This window comes from Frieseomelitta varia, unplaced genomic scaffold (genome assembly GCF_011392965.1).
Source record: "Frieseomelitta varia isolate USP_RPSP 00005682 unplaced genomic scaffold, Fvar_1.2 scaffold_231, whole genome shotgun sequence".
Classification (NCBI taxonomy): domain Eukaryota; kingdom Metazoa; phylum Arthropoda; class Insecta; order Hymenoptera; family Apidae; genus Frieseomelitta; species Frieseomelitta varia.
The window spans coordinates 425,423-442,512 of record NW_025109959.1 but is presented as its reverse complement, the minus strand read 5'-3'; positions in this window follow the sequence as shown (position 1 = coordinate 442,512).

The window sequence follows — 17,090 nt, the reverse complement described above, 5'->3', positions numbered from 1 at the left end:
TACGCTCGGATACAAGCTTGTCATCGATAAACAATCGAATTAATAACACAATATGCGAGATTCTACGTTAAAAGAAAATTATATTTTTAATTCTTTACGTGAAGTTACTTTTACTGAATAATAAATAATAAATAATTTAATATAAATATAGTATAATGTGACACAATTTATATGTTAATATTAACATTATTAGCAACATAATGGTGGTTTGAAATCATGGGGATGCTGCAACATTTGAAATACGCATGCACACTGTAAACACAGTGGATTTTTATTATTTTTTTATACAAAATAAGAGAATTTCTATAGGATTGTTAATAACAAAACTGAATGTTACAAGTATAAATAAATTAATAAATATATTTATATTTAAGAGGAAGTTAACAAATATATATATTTATATTTATAGAGAGTATTATATTACATGATATTTCATCGAATAATATAACACGTCGACAATTCATCGAATAATATAACACGACAGAGAGTCAAGAAATCTCAACACTTCGTCATTTAATTCTAATGTTATTTAATATTCAATTATAATTATATATTACATTTAATTATAAAATTTAAGTTCAACAAAACGGCGAAAGAAATCATCGTCGTGCAGCAAGTTCTTAGAGATCGTCGTAAAGGGGAGATTTCGATCTTCAGAATCACGGTAGACTCACGTTAGCCACGGAAAAAACGAAATATTAATATCTTCAGAGACATTTGACTTTTCGACAACTTCGAGGAACAAAAATACCCTTGCTACGCTACCTCGTAGAAACATCTTTGACCAATCAACGTAGGACTTCACACTTCAAAATGGGGCCAACTGTGTTGTCGTACTTTTCTTTCTACGAAGTTACAACAATTTCACGTATAGACTCGGACTTTCGTCCATATACATACGTATAAATATATATATATACCCATGGCGTTAAAGGAGGCTCCTACCTTTCTACTTTATTTCCGTACGTAATCAATAGGCGTTCGATCGGCTCGGTACATTTCCGAAGTGAGGAGCGCCTCACCTCCTTTATCGAGGCTATCGGCGCGAAAACCAGCGTGGAAAGGATACATACATACGTATAGAGCAAGCGAGTGTACACGGGGGCAAAGAGGGAAATTGGCAGAAGTGTGGCAGACCACTACATCTTCCTCAAGAATCGCGCGTGCCGCGTATAAATAACCAGCCGCTTATTTATCGTGCCTCTGTCAGGAAAGAAACGCGAAAGAAGAAGGGACGGGGGATGCAAAAAGGCTCCGTTTTTACACGGATCATAAAATGGGTATGCTACGATACCCTGCTCAAAGAAACACTGTACTTGCACGTACAGCTTTTTTCTTTTTTTTTTTTTTTTTTTTTTTTTACGGGGTGTAATTTTCATTGGAAAATAGTCTGCAATGATTTTATTAGAACGCGACGAGGTGCGTTTCATTGAAAATTAATAAACGTGTAGAGCAATGGATGTCTATTTATTTGAACTTCGGTGTATGTAACTGAAGTTCGCATAAATGGAAACTGATCGAGTTCTTTCAGCACTTGCTAGTTTTGATTCTGTGAATAATTAATAGCGAATAATTTCATTTTGTATTATTACTACGAATATAATTCGGGAATTATTTTAATATTTTGTTTGTTGCAACAAGTTTTTGAAATAGTATCTACTTTAGAGATAGTATTATATTTATCACAGCGTAGAAATGTTGAGAATATTTAAGCTTCGTCTTAAAATATTTTATTTAGTTCGAATGTCATGCATTTCATATCTTTTAATGATTGATATTTAAAATTCCTCTAAATTTCTGCCAGCTCTGCTTACGTTTAAGAATGAAAAAAGTTTCGTTATATTTGTGTGACAACTATCAGCAAATTGATATTAAACGTTAAATAATTAAAAAATGTTTTCTTCAGTTTGATTATTAAAAAGGAAATAATTACAATTAACTAATATTAAATTAAATAGTTATTGATAGACTACAGATGTTTATGCAACTTTTGACAAAATGGAAATGAAAATGGAAATTGCTTCATCTACTAAGTAATATAATCTATACTCTGCAGAAATAAATCTAACAATCATTTCGCTTTATTATCTAATTTTCACATTTTTTTCACCTCATTTTCTAATTTCCGACAAAGACACAATAATTTTCCAATAATTTAACAATAAATTTAATCAACAGCAATATTATTGCAAAGAAATCCCTACGTCTATTTAAATCTGCGAAAAAGCATATTCATATGTGTGCAAGGACACGCGGAAACATACATGTACCTGCCTATTCAAATGTAGTAAAAGTAGTAGATCATATTTAACATCGAATAACAAACAATGTTAACACTCCAATGATATAAAATCATAAAAAGAAACATTATTTCCAGATCCATGTTCATTACAAAGCTTTCACTTTTCTCGTATACATACGTATGATACTATATTGTACGTTCCTGCAGTTTCATCCCCGTTTTATTCCAAACGTTCTGCGTTTTCGAGAGGGACAGTCTGCCTCGTTGGAAACTTCGCGTTTCGATATTGGTAAGTTTCGAAGTTCGTTTGAAAGAAAAAGTGGATGGTATTCGCAGCGAGATACAGTATACAGGATAACCGGACGTTCCTTGAAGAAATTGACCAAGTTTATTGGAGTAGGCGCGAGTGGTGATGTTTCTCGAAAACAGCTGTTTTACGCGCGAAATGTAACGCGTTCGTGTGAAATAAATTTTAAAGACATTGAGATCGTTTCTGACTCTGTCTTCTCTCTCTCTCTCTCTCTCTCTCTCTCTCTCTCTCTCTCTCTCTCTGCTCAGTCTACCTTCTATTAATAATGTTTTCTATAATCGATGTAAAAGATATTTACTCTGGCAAAAGGTGGCGAGCAAGCTTTATAAATAGCTATTCACTTATTTATCGAGCACTTCTAATAAAGCCAAGAATATTAGTGATGTATTTGCGTGGTGTATGTCCCCGGACAATTATACTGAACTATTAAATTCAAAAGAATCATGATAATTATTTACAGCAGATGGAGGCTAATAATTACATTATAAATAGAACATTATTTTTATGACTAAGGATATTGTCTTTAAATATATAATTTGAATTTCTATAATTAGTATTTACATATTATATATCCATACCACATATATATATATATATATATATGTCCTAATAATACAAATATAACATATATACAATACATTATACATATATGTATGATTATTTATCATAATTATACTATTGGGTCCCAAGTTTTTACAATTACTTAATTAAAATATTATATTGCAATCAGAATATTATTACAATTATATAATTTAAGTGTTATACATATTTTACAATTGTACATAAATTACAAGTAATTATAATAACCTATATATAATATATATATAATATATATAATATATTATAATTCTTTATATATAATATATATAACTATATATAATATATATAATATATTATAATTCTTATTATGTATATTATATAATATATATATATATATATAATATATATAATATATTATAATTCTTTATTGTAATTATATTACCTAGTTTATAATCTTCAGACAGTATACAACTATCAAAATTATTATACTTAAAATATCGTTGTGCTATTATTGATAAATAATTATCATACAAATCAATCATTATTGCATATATAAATTACATATAAATGTTCATGAATATATTGTACGCTACATAAATTATTCATTTAGTAAAGATATTTACCAATCGAATGATATTTAATATACTTTCTCGAATTTAATAGACATGGTATGAGCTTCCACAATTATTTCGTTCGAAATATTACCATACGATTGACATTCTTCGTAACTTTATCAGAAACTCTTAGTGTATGTCTCTAAATCATTTCAATATTTCGTACTCGACGTTCCTCCAAGAGCACATGCATATGATAAACGAAATAAAAAAACAAGAAAGAAAAGAAAGGAGGGAACGATGGGTCCGCGAAATGAATGTGAAAGTTCGAGTTTCTATTTACTTCGTACCAAGTTTCGCGGAGGAACACACGTTTATTAATAATACAACGCATTTTCCTTGAGAAACGCAGGCATCGTTTATAAATAACCGGCTTATTTGTCGTTGCGTCCAAGGAAAAAGACAGGATCGTTATCGTGGTGTGTTTAAAAAAAAAAAAAAAGAAAAAGGAAAAAAAGAACGGCACACAAGGGGGAGAACAAAAGCCGCTTTTTGCAAAACGTCAGAAGCTACGGGCGATTTAACATCGCTGTGACAACCGAACAAAACCCACGAACCGAATCATGTTTTTTTTTTTTCGATATTTTTTCCGTCAAACGACAGAGGCGAATCAATCGCGAATCAACCACAAAAAAAAAAAGAATAACTATAACACGGGAATCTCGTGTTTGAAAGTTGAATTTCAGAACATAGATATAAGTAACTCATTGCCTCAGAAGCCAATCAGTTACTTTCTCTGTTAACACAGCGACTGATGATACAAAATAAAAGGAACTGAAATGACATTGAAAATGAAAATTTTGAGATTGTTAAAGAATAAAAAGTACGAGGCATTTCTTGTCAAAATTTTAAGTTTAGTTACGATTCTATTGCGATGAATAGACAGCGGAGTTTTGCGCGTAAAATTTTGAAGTATGAAGTTGCACACGATGCGCGTGATGTGAAGAAATATATAAAATAACACGTGAAAACTATGTAAATAACGTAAAAATTTTGAGGAATATTCGACACGCGAGACAACTTTCTGCCGAGTTTGTATTTTCTTTTCGTTGCGCTCTTAAAAATATGAACTTCCATAAAATAAATATCCGCAGTCTGATAATGTAAAAATTGTCCCATCGACATCGAGCGATTTTAATAACAAAATGACATTTTCATGGCACAAATCTACTTTCCTGTCAAATTCATCAACGAATTCCAGAAAGTCATTCCGAAGATTTATAAATAATTGGAACGCACGTTTTGCGAAATTCATTATTTATCGCGATCAGAGCGTAATCATTACTCTTCATTTGCGTGAGGACTTCATTAAAACCCACGTCATCAAGCGCAGAAACGTTGAAAATGTTATATTAAGCGACGAGTGCTCTCCTCTTGTGCTTGGAGATTAACATTTGACAAAGCACGTGGAGGTTTAATAGACACCGGCCAGCTCAATTTTCGTTAATAACACTCTTTCATGTTTCATTTTCAAAGTAACATATTACGTTTCATTTTTAATTTGAAGAAACATAACCTTTGTATAATACGTGCTAATTATAACGAAAGTGGATTGTTCCTTAGCACTATGATTTTCTTGTTTTACCCACAAGAATTTCTATCGTATTACACTTTGTCAAAAGAATGAGCAAAACATTTCTAGTGTAAGAACTTTTTTATATAAATGTAACAATTATTATATTCACAATGCGAAAAGATTGATTGCAGTCAAAATAAAGTTTTTCTTTTATTGGGAATTAATCTCTGGGTAAAACATATTTTTAATTCAAATGAAAAATTTTCGACTGACTACGACTGCTACTGTCCTTGAAGAATTACTCCATTTGAAACTTTATCATTCCTCGTACGACGTTATACTATAAATATATCGTATCATACAACACCGTACCTACGTTCGTTACAATCATTAGCAATTACAAAAAGTTCTGCAACGTTAGCTAAATTTAAGTCGAGCGAAAATCGTCACGAGACGAAGGGGAAATCCTGCATAAGTTTCGCCTGAGGTTTCGTTCATCTGGCGATCGTTCGTCTCTCTCAGTAATTTCCCCGGGTCAGAATGGCGTTAAAAGCGGTCTCCTCGTCATTATTGATCAACGCGATTCAAATATTTATAAAATCACAAGGAGGGGGAGGGACTGGCGATCGACCTTTCGTAAACGAGATCGTCATCGTCGGCGTCTCGTAATAAATTCTAACATCTGAAATAAACGTACCTCGCGCGTGCACGTGACATAACGTGACGTGGCCCCATGAAAATCCTCGTCCGTGGGGATTCAGCCTTTATCAGTGTTTGGACATCTCTCTCTTTCTCTCAAAACGATTATAATACGATTGCACGACGACGAGAGACAGACGATAATAACACGCGCGAAACGCAGAGACATCGCGAAAGTTGAAGCTTCTGAAGAAGCGGACGGAACGAAGGAAGAAAGGGGAAATTAAAAGAGGGTGAATCCGAGTGAATCTGTGTCCCGGCTGAGATTACGGGACTCGAGCGTTGTTCAACTACTCGAATCGCTCCCCTCACGCTTTTAACCCTCTTAACGGCGAGGATACATCGATACGTTCGGCACTACGACATTAGTTGCTAGAGATACTAAAGAAAGGAAAGAGAAGTGAAAGAACAATTTAACTCTCGCGACCGTCCGTAGTGTCAATTTCCATCCTCGTGAAATTTTTCCGTCATAAAATGTCACGTTGCGCAGCCATGCAACCATTTCTCTCGCGAAACGTCGTATTACACAGGCATATAACAAGTCATTTCCCTACAAAATGTACTGCACATGATTTTCGATATTTTTTCTTCGATATATATACAATAATAATAATAATAATATATATAATATGTATACAATAACAATATATATACATATATATGTATACACAATACGATACATATACCTTATATATATATAAAATATACTATATTAAATAAATAATAAATTTATACAATCACATTTATGTCTAAATAGAAATCAATATTAATTTTACATATATGTAAATTTTTTTTATATATATATAAAATATACTATATTAAATAAATAATAAATTTATTATTTATTTCAATTATTATGTATATGTAGAATATTTTGATACGTATTAAAGGACGGTTGTCCTAATGTCAGATACTGTAAATATTTCTTTGTAAAATTAATAATACTTTTTTTCTCAGAGATATTATCAGTATCTCAGAAACATTATACATATACCTATACGTCATTCTACATCAAATTATGCTATTATGTTGTTCATAAAGTTTAAAAAATTTAAGAAATAGCCACTTTTATGATTTTGAACAAACACTATTAATATAATTTTTGAACAAATAAATAGTGATGAATTTATTCTTCCCTTGTCCCTTTAAATTTCGTAATTTAAATTCTTATAATTTTTCTCTCAAACCTTATCAAACTGCATTACAATTTCAATTAGTTAATTTAATTTAAATCAATCAATTAATTAATTAATTAAATAAATATTGCTACTTAATCTAATTGATTGAGATTCTCTTTCTCCTTTAAATTTAAATATTTGAAATTTGTAGGAATTTAATATAGGTATACAAATTTTCGCGATTATTTATACGTTATGCATACATAGATATTTCGTTCTGATAAACATTAGACTAGAAATTAATACCAACCAAAACTAACATAAGATTAAATTTCAAATCATAATGTTCAATGAAAATTAACTTTCACAATTATGAAGAATTTCAATCGTTTAATCCCGACTAAAGGAAATTCAATCATTTTATTAAAATTTCATCTGTTCAATTTTAGATCAAGATTTTTTTACGTAGGTATCCTCCACCCACGCATAATTGATAACCTCGTACAGGAGAATCGCGTACTTTTTCAGAAAGTTTTTAGTAATTCTAAATATATACCGGTTATTTCATATTTTCTGACGTAGTTCGTCTACATTATTGCTTATTGAAGCAATAAATCCTCAAAAAAGGGTAAAAATATCGGGAGATTTAAACTAGGAGATCAAAGAGGCTTCGACTGAAACGGTGTGCCTAGTTACAATATTGAAGATATTAATTTTTCAACCAATATTTATTTATATTGCATACCCTTTTATCCAATTTAGTTTATTCAACATTTCTGAATGAAACTGAAGTATAATATTTCGATAAAATCGAGGAACGTTTTCGATTTGTGAATATTTACAGTTAATCAATAATAATAAATTAATAATAATTAAATACTCAATTAATAATAGCACTTTAATAAATAATTATATTAACAAATACTATATCGCGAGATATTGTCCCATTGTTAAAATAAAAAGTTACATTTATACTTAATTCAATTCAATGAAAAAAATCAAATTGTCTTTAATCATGGACGAATGATTTATTATGAAATCTTAATTTCCTCTAAATTCAACAATAGTTACAGATTTTGTAATAATTATAATGAACACAGTAAAAACAATAAGGTATTTTACAATATTTAAAGCTCCATTTAGTGCTATGTTAGAAAAAGAATAGATAACAATAAATTACTAAAGAGAGACATGTCGGTGTAAACGGTTAATTGGCATTTTGAGCGTAGAGAAAACAGAGGAGAGGAGTTAAGAATCGAGATTGAATAGGTGATTGGATAGTAAATTGAAGTTTGTGTAAGGAGAATGTGAATGTTTAAGAGCAGACTAGATGAGAAGAGCAGACGTGGGTGAAGGGGCTGTTTGAGAAACTTAGAAAAGCTGGCTGTAACAATAAATTGATAGCTGGCCAATTTATTAGAACGACTGTTTCAGTTTGTAAGTTTTTTTCAGAAATTTCGGAGTTTGGATTGTTCGATGATTGTTCGAGAGACGGGGAGAAACTAGATACACACTCTCAGCTTAACCGCGTAGCCGGGCAAAAATCGTTCCTTACTTCTCGAGACTTTTCGGATAACTGCGATGCGCTTGAAAAGTTTTAGAGGTCTTTTGATCATCTTGAGAGATCCAAGGGAATGGCGGTTTTATTTTTATTGTTGTCGCTTTTCTAAATTACGGAGAGCGGGGAATAATTATACACAAAGAAAATCCATGCTCGAACAAGAGGTAACATTTAGCATGAATAAACAAGAAATTATTACTTTACTTAAGAATCTTGCGTTCGCGAGAAAGAATATTAAAAAACGCCACGGAAATTCAAATTTCAATTATTTTCCTGTCAATTAAATTTAAACTGATTTGTAACATTTCACCGAATAATCGAAAAATTGTCATTCGATAGAAAAAAACTTTATATTTATAGAATTAATCGTAGAAAATGTCACGAAAATTCAAGTTTTTGTAATTTCTCTTAATCCAGGCAATTTCACTTAAATGTAATGTAATGCAATTTGTAATATTAATTTAATTAAACGACAGAAGCATCTATTTCTCGTAATACGTAAATTAACACTTCTTTTTTTTTTTATAGAGAACTGCACGGATCAATGGGTCAAAAAATACATCATTCTATTTAAAAAAGAAAAGCTGAAGGTGACCCACGCGACTCGATAAGAAAGCAAGAAAAATGGCAAGAAAACGATTGCGTTAAATTTTACAGAATTACAATGTTATTGAAATATCTCCTAAACTAACACAAATATGTATAGCGAACGATGCTTTTCTTATTAACAGAATGTCAAGCTTGAAAAACGGACATATCGCTCCGCTTGGAAAAAAAAAGTGGAGATGACTTCTCGTAAAAATATCTTACACAAAAATTATTGCCACATTATGGCTGAATAATTCAAAAATAAAATCTTTTCACACGTCTAAAAACAAGGGAGATAGTCAAGGTGGAAGTTATTGTTATACTGTATTAAAAATATTTTAATATATATGTGTGTGTGTGTGTGTGGGTGTGTGTGTGTTAAACACACGTACGATAGGGATCTCTGTACACGTGTATTCGCGTGATTCCCTCCGCTCTAAACCGCTTTCTATATTTATGTCGTCGTCGATCGACGATCTCTCTTGTTTCTAGCAGAGACGAGACCTGAACAACTTGGCGAACTAGGTCTCGGGTGCTAGGACTAGGGCAAGACACATTTTGCGGTCCTTGTACCGAGCTGTTGGACCGAATTTAGTTTCCTGTACGGATAAATATATTTGCCGCTCAGCTAAATAGCATCAGCAGCTGGAATGGAGAGAGGGCGAGCGTCTCTCTGACTTTGATTAACACTAGACAACCACCAAAGTGGTCGAAATGGCCAATTTATAATTTCCTATGGGCACTTTATACATTTCTAACAGTATATTTTTAGATGCTCGAGTGATTTTTTTTTAATTAAATACATTGATGGAAGCGTTCCGTATTCTTTACTGTATTATTACCTTTTTTTTGTACCTTGCACTTTAATTTCTTTAATATTATACTTTCTATGTGGTTCTAGTGATAATTCGAATTACAAACGCGTGAATTCGAGGTATTTTTTTTTTTTTTTTTTTAATATTTCCAAGAGGTAACGAAACTTTGCTCTAAAAACTGGAATACATAACGTTATGTAGATGAGTATTAGAGTTTGAGATGAAAGTTGCTATATATCAATTAATTGTTGACTTGGTATCACTAAGTATTGGGAGAATTATAATAATTCAGATTTATATTACTGTATATTATGTATACTATACTAATATATAGTAACTTATATTATAAATTGGTAAAATTAAAAATCCTAAAATTATAAAGTAAAATTAAATGCCCTAAATTTTACTAACTTATAGTATAAATTACCACACATATATTAGCACTACATTACTAGTTGTTTGTCATTCAAGAGTATAAAATATACAGTTTGGAATTTTTTCATTTCAAATCAAATATTGTGTTGGGAATTATGTGTACACTATGCTCAGAATAAAATCACTGCCATGTTTTGATCAAGGTCAACTACCACCTCTAAACGTAAGTTTTATTTTATTAAATGATTATTGAAATAAACTGACAATTTTCCTAATCTCCGCCTAAATACACGCTATTTAATATAAAAAAAGTGATTGTTCTATTGTCTAATGAATGAAGTCGTGCATTTTCTCTTAGTCTCTTATTAACGAAGACGTGCATTTTCATTTACTCGACTTGCCAGAAAGTCTTTAACGCGGTGAAAACACGTTTTAATTAATTATTTACGTACAAATATTATTTACAAATATTCGTCGCGAGTAGGTAACGTTTACACGTTCGAAATTACCAAGGATCACTCTGTCATTACTGATCAAATATGCCCTTTAATTTATCGTTTTAATGAATACGACGTCGAGACGCGATCCTGCGTTAAAAACGGAAATTAACACCAAAGCTCCCGTAATAATAATAATTTTGCTACGTGATTGATAGTTGTATAATATATTTTAACAGTAAATCACAAATAAATGGATGGAAATTGTTGTTAGTTCTTGACTATCGTTTCAAATAAATATTGTTACATTATTTAATTATTTTAAAATGAAATAAATATTATTGTTATAATATAAAAATTTAATTATTTTAAAATAAATAAATGTTGTTACATTACTTAATTATCATAAAATAAATATTTAATTATTTAATTATTATGAAAATAAATAAAACGTAAAATAATAGGTAGATATAATAACTCACAGGTAAATTGATAAATTTAAATGTACAACAAATTAACTAATATTGTACTTCTCTATCAGAAATGTCTTTACATTTTTAATGTTGTCGGTACACAGACCCGAGTACGCACGTAAATCGAAAGTTAGATCTAAAGTATACAATTTTTAATGATTAATCGTCTCTATGTAGGATTTCTTTCAGGTATTGTAATTTATCAGAAAGCTTGCCGTAGCTTTGAAAAAACCCAGATGAATTCTCCCTCCTTGACGATTAATTGCAGTGCAACAATGAGAATAAAATGAAGAACCGTTCTCTCTCTATTAAAGAAAAACTAATTTTTAATTCTAAGAATGAACTTTCTAATTATAGTCACTTCCTATTTATCGCGTAAATAGAAAAGTAACCAGAAAATTCGATCCTGCACTTGTACATTTAACAAAAAAAATAAAAAAAGAATAAAAAAAAAAAAACAAAGAAAAAGGTAAAACAATTTCACAAAAATACTTGATAATCACGTTTGACAAAGCATTTCAGACTGTCACAGTCATGCGAACGCGAAAGTTACGAAGTTAATCAACACCGGGGTGAGCGAGCACGAAAAATAAAGAGAGGAAAAAAGGGGGAAAAACGAGAGAAAGAAAAAGATTATTCGCCGAATTCGTGATGAGAATAGTTTCATTTCTCACCGATGGCTGTCGAAAAGTTTGGCCAAACTTTTTCAATGAATTTCAAACGAACGTGTTAATCTACGTCGATCTAAATCGGTTTTCAGACGTCGGCCATTGAAAAATGACGAGCAAAAACATAACAATACCGCACGCCGATCGTATCGCGACTGTGTATCGTATGTTCGATTCACACAGAGAGACAGTTGAATCCATCAGAATACTTATCGAGACGTGACAGGCCATGCGAAACGCGCGCCACGTGAATACGTTTGCGGTCTGCCGGATATTCGCGGCTATCGATGATATCCGGCGGCATCCTTGGCCTGATAAACCTGTTTATCCGAATAACCGCCGCTTTATATTTCGGTTCGACGAAATTCCGCGTAACAAAGAACCCATGCTTTCAGTTTTTACACGCATTATTGTCGTTGTTAGTCTTACAAATTAAAATCCGCGACACTCTTGAAAATTCAAATCCTCGTTTCAGACTCAAATTCAAATCCTTTGATTCTTAAGCGGTACAGTGGGACTTTCACGCAAATTCATACATTTTTTTGTGAAGGTAATTCTATCAATTAATATATAATCTCTGTTTCATGGACGACAGTTCGTAAATTATTTTCCAAAATGATATAAAAATATTATTAAATAATGTTAAAACATTGCAATATATTAAAATTCGAAATTGTTGCTTTGTCGTATTTAAATTCTTTGTTTCTTCGCGTATTGGAAATAAATTTCAATTTGCAGGGAATTCGAATTGTAAAAATAAAATGTACGTGCATACATGTATAGTTAAGCTCTCCATAATATTCCAACTAGTAGAGAGATAAAAATGTTCAGTTAATGGAATTTTCGAATAATACGGAATATGTTTCCGATATTATTAAATTGCAAATATTCAAATGGAGATTTAAACTGTCGGCTTATTTTGTCACACGGCTACTGAATTACTTAAACCATTTAAACGATTGTGTGAATATTTAGAAATGTACGAAAATATATGAAATATTTAAAGTAAAGTTACAATATACACACATACATATATATATATATATATATATATATATATATATATATATATATTTAATAAGTAAAACAAATTTCAATTTAAGCTCAACGTCTTTAATTACGCCCACAAAGATAAATTTACATAAATTTTCATTTGCTGTTTCAATCTGTGTCTACGATATCTTTATTATCCAAAAGTAAATTGCAGATTTTTATTTCAATAGAATATTTATTATAATATTTAAAAGATGATAGAAACTGTTGTTCCATTTCTTTACATTTCTATGTTCTTTATGTTCATGAAAATATTTAAAAATTCTGCAATCATATTCATAATCGGAACGTTGATTTATCACGGAATTAAAAGTAATCTCTTACACGTTTCATCAGCATTGTTTTTTTCAATCAAATCTTGTATCCTTTATTTCCATACGTTTCTTTTATTACGTATCTATGTACGTATTTCGTAGTATGTATGTACATTTTAGTAAATTCTTTCTGAATAATATGAAAAACACATCAAAGACATACCAACGCACACTAAAGTAGATAAAGAACAAACCTACATGGAGGATTCACTAAATTTGACTGAATTTTGAACGACTCGGGGTGACCCTCCCGTTAAAGAACGAGATTAGATCGTTAATTTTCTTTTTCCACGAAATCGTAACAGATGTTCGCCGCTATATAAATGAAAATCAGTTCCGACTCCGAAGGAAGGAAAAGACGAGGGAAAAGAAGAGCAACTGTGCGCGCGCTCTCCCCTTTGATTTCGTTCGCCAGGCGAATTTTCCCTTCTCCCCCGTTTTTTTTTTTTTTTTCGTCGGTCGCTACGCTCATTCCCAGGGAGAGCAAAATGGGAAATATCGCGTTTTCTTGCTGCTCGGCTGGCGCAAGGTGAAAATAAATAAAGCAACGCTGCAAAGGGACGGCGAATGGGAAAAGGGAAGGAATGAATGAAAGGGGCCGGCAACACAGAAAAATTGAAAAAGCACCAGACGCTCTTTGGACTCCCTCGCGAACCGAGAGCAACAGGATGGCGCTCCGTATATTTGGAGTACGAGCCACGAATAGCTCTCGCGATATCGGCTACGATAGACGAAATCTTACATCGAATGGCTGTCGTACGTTCCATGAGTACGTTCGAATGAGTAATTAGTAGATGCGAGTCGGGTCGAGTCGGGAACACGAAATTTCTTCGGGATCGGGACGGATACCCGAAAATTTCGAGACTCTCGAAAGGGTTGGGATTTGAGAGAGGATTGGGAACAAGCTTAAATAATTAAAGGGCCACGCCTTCAACTGTATCGAAAGGTCGCAGATCTAAAACCATCATTCGAGTAATTCCTTCTGTTATATATCTTTTGGTTTAACCTTTCGCGTGTCATTTTGTACATGCGACAAATTTTATATCGATACAGTTTCTTTTCTAGTATACACATACAGTGAGCAACGAGAATAAATTCGAACGGCATGATAGAAAATAATTGATTATACAAAAATTGTATAATAAATTTATTGAAACAAATTGTTTGTTATACTATTGTATATACGTTTGCTAAATATATATGCAAAGTGAGAGAAGAATTAAACAATAAGTAAACAAATTACATAACATTTTTCACGGATAAGTAGTACATATAGGGCATAACAAAAATATTCGAACGATGAATTATGAACACTATACATTGTAAACACAAGACTGTCGCGTTTTTCTCTAACTTTGCATACATACAATAGTAAAAAAACCATTTGTTTTAATAAATTGTAATTTATTATACAATTTTTGTATAATCAATTATTTTTTATCATGCAAGTATTCGAATACTTTCGTTGCTCACTGTATGTTTCGAATGCATATGCTTCAAACGGCGTAATAAACCAGTAGTATTTGCATACCTAGTTTTAAATTCATGGTGATCAATGTGTGCGTTCCGCCTTTTTATCATCTTTTTCTCGAAAATGTTCCCAAACAGAGCTTCGCTTTACCTTCTTCCTTTACACGATGTCTTCTGCACTACTTCCTGCTACCACAACTTTACTCTCACTGTCACTCGACATTTTTTTTGAAGATTTCTAATCTTTATAAAATTCAGACAGATTTGGAAATATACGTCTGAGCTTCCCGAATGTCTCAGCGATACTGCTCAACAGCGTACATAATGTCAAGTGCTAAGCACGCAGTCACACTTTCGTATACATCGGGTCACACGATTCTTAGAATCCGTGTTTCCAATAACTTCACCGGCAGAAGAAATTGAACTGTGTATTTACATATTTTGCAGGCTGCTATACAGCATTGTAGAATAGTTCGAGAAACGGTAGCCGAGTTCTCGAAATTTTCGAGAATCTTGACTTTTTCGGGAAACCCGATTCCTTCGGGATATTTTCGGGTTCTCGCACATCCCTAGTAATTGGCGATTTTCGCGTTATTCAACCTCTTCAGGGACGAATTTTTTATTTCAGCTATAACAAAGAAATTTAATTTAATTTCATTTTATTTTTCACTTGCGTTACGACAATTGAGATTTATCTTCTGGCTAGCAAATTCAGTGAAGATTGCACATTTATGTTTGTAACGATTTCGCGCGAACGGAAGTAGCTTTATATTAACTGTCCACGTTTATTAACGTTTCTGAGCAACCAACCGTGAAACTGTTAAACAAATTCATTTTAGAGATAATAAGCGAAGAGTCATAATTGAAGAAACTTCAAAAAAGTTTTATCGCGAATCATTTGCTACTGTTACACATTTAATCCCATCGATTAGTGAATGGATGAGATATCTCGCGTCGCATGAGATGCTGTCCATAGAGACATCTTGTCCATAACAGCGAAGAGATTAAAATTTTATCAACAAACGTCGTTTATAAACGAATTTTCTCTTCGTTCAAATCATTGGAAGGGATGTTATCGAGTTCTTCTACAGCCAAAAGATATGCGAATTATTTTATCCATAGCACACCGTAAACGACGTTGTTTGATGAGATATCTCGTTCATAACATCTCGTGAACGATTTTGCTACGCGAGATATCTTGTCCATAACACTTCATGAAGGACATTGTACGACGAGATATCTCGTCTGCAGCATCTCATAAACGAAATTGCGACACGAGGCATCTCGTCCATGACAACGAAGGGGTTAAAGTCCTCCTATAGATGTTCTAACATGCTGCGATGCATGTATCGACTTCTATAGGGTTCCGTGATGATGTTGCAACGTCTGCAATTCAGCATCGGAATGGACGAATTGAAACATGATTTATATATATATAAATCAATCTGTAATCTTGGGAAAGAATTTGGCGAAAATGTAATCTGAGTTACGAGTTCTTTTTAAATAACGAAAAAGAAAAGCAGAGACATGTAATATTGGATCGATTGGGACGACAACATAATAGATGTTGTTGATTGCACGTAAAAGAATAAAATGATTTCAACGATTTTTTGATCGAAGAGAATGATTGAGTTGTACAGACATTTTTCCTCGTTATACGAACAATGAGTGGAATACAATGCAATGGAAAAATATTTGACGTTGAGAAGCAATTTTGCGGCCCACTTTTAAATCTCCACCGATTCAAAGGATGATTGACAAATTTTTTTGACATCATCTACAAATATCGTAGATGTCTGTACGTCTTAAGTAAATCTCGCATAAAGTTTAAAATGCTTAATGTAAAAAAGAAAATTGTATTCGTAGAAAATTCTATTCGTAGAATTTATTACAAATTTCTTTCTTTTGTGACAAATAATGTTAGTAATGCTTTCTTGCCGTTCTTAGTATTATTAATACAATTTTTATGTGATTACATAGAATGGTTACGTTCAATATAAGAAATTCATGGAATATTCGTGCAATTTCTTACAAATCATCTTTCCCTTATATCACGAAAAATACTTTCATATCATTGTTAGCATTATTAATGTAATTCTTGCGCTATTGCCCTGTGTAAAATCTAATAAATCTACGTAGCAGGAAATGAAAATTCATATCTATTTCTCTTGCCTTTTTAGCGAAATATTCTTGGAATATATTTATTTATTTATTTATTTATTTAAAATACATTATTACTATTATTATAGTATCGCCTACAGTATTGTTTGCTTTCTTCAAATGAAAAGGAATTTGAT